The sequence below is a fragment of the Octodon degus genome, unplaced genomic scaffold (assembly GCF_000260255.1).
Source record: "Octodon degus isolate 3935 unplaced genomic scaffold, OctDeg1.0 scaffold00302, whole genome shotgun sequence".
Taxonomy (NCBI): Eukaryota; Metazoa; Chordata; class Mammalia; order Rodentia; family Octodontidae; genus Octodon; species Octodon degus.
Window position 1 is genome coordinate 132,437 of NW_004524878.1, and position 1,048 is coordinate 133,484.

Sequence of the window (1,048 nt, forward strand, 5' to 3'; positions counted from 1 at the left end):
TGATGTGCAAAAACTTCTCAATAAGAGGAGGTCCCAGTTGTTAACTCTTTCAAGTATTACAAGTGTGACTTGATTTTTGTTCATTTTTGCCTACCCTTATGTCTTCAAGCATTCCTCCTACTTTCTCTTCCAGGAGATTTAGTGTTTTTGTTTGAATGTTTAGATCTCTAATCCATTTTGACTTTAGCTTAGTGCATGGTGATATACCTGGGTCAAGTTTTAGTTTTTACCATGTAGAGAGTCAGTTTTTCAGCACCATTTGTTAAGGAGGCTATCTTTCTTCCAGAGAGTATGCTGGAATTCATGGAATGTGATGAAAGCATTTCTTAGAGGGAAATTTAGAGCTATGAACTCACACATAAGGAAAACAGAATGGGAAAAAATAAACACCCTAATCCTGCACCTCCAACATGTAGAAAAGGAAGAGGAAACCAAACACAAAGCCCAAAGACAAGTAGAAATCATAAAGATAGGAGCAGAAATTAATGCAATTGAGACTAAGAAAGCATCTCAAAGAATCAATGAATCAACAAGCTGGTTCTTTGAAAGATTAAATTTTCTTTGAAAAGCCCAGAGCTAACCTCGTCAAAAAAAGGAGGGAAAATATAAAAATACAAGTAATAAGAAATGAAAGGGGTTTAATAACCACAGGCCCAGTGGAAATTAAGAAGATCATCAATAGCTATGAATTTCTCATAAATTGAGATGTGTTTACTTATGATTGACATGTTATTTACCTGCTGTTTTTTAACTCCATTTTCTCCTGTGTTTAATTGTTTGCCCTATGTAGCGGGTTCCTTCTGTTCACATTCATGGAGTTCTGATCATTTTGGTCCCTCTTTAGAACATCTTTCAGTAGTCTGTGTAGGGTTTCTTTTGTCATCATGGAATTATTTAGTTGTTCTTTGTCATGGAAGTATTTCACTTCTCCATCAAACTTGAAAGAGAGTTTTGCAGGGTGTAGTAGTCTGGGCTGGAATTTGTTTTCATAGAGGACTTCAAATACTCTACTCCATGCTCTTCTTGCCTTCAAGGTTTGTGAAGAGAA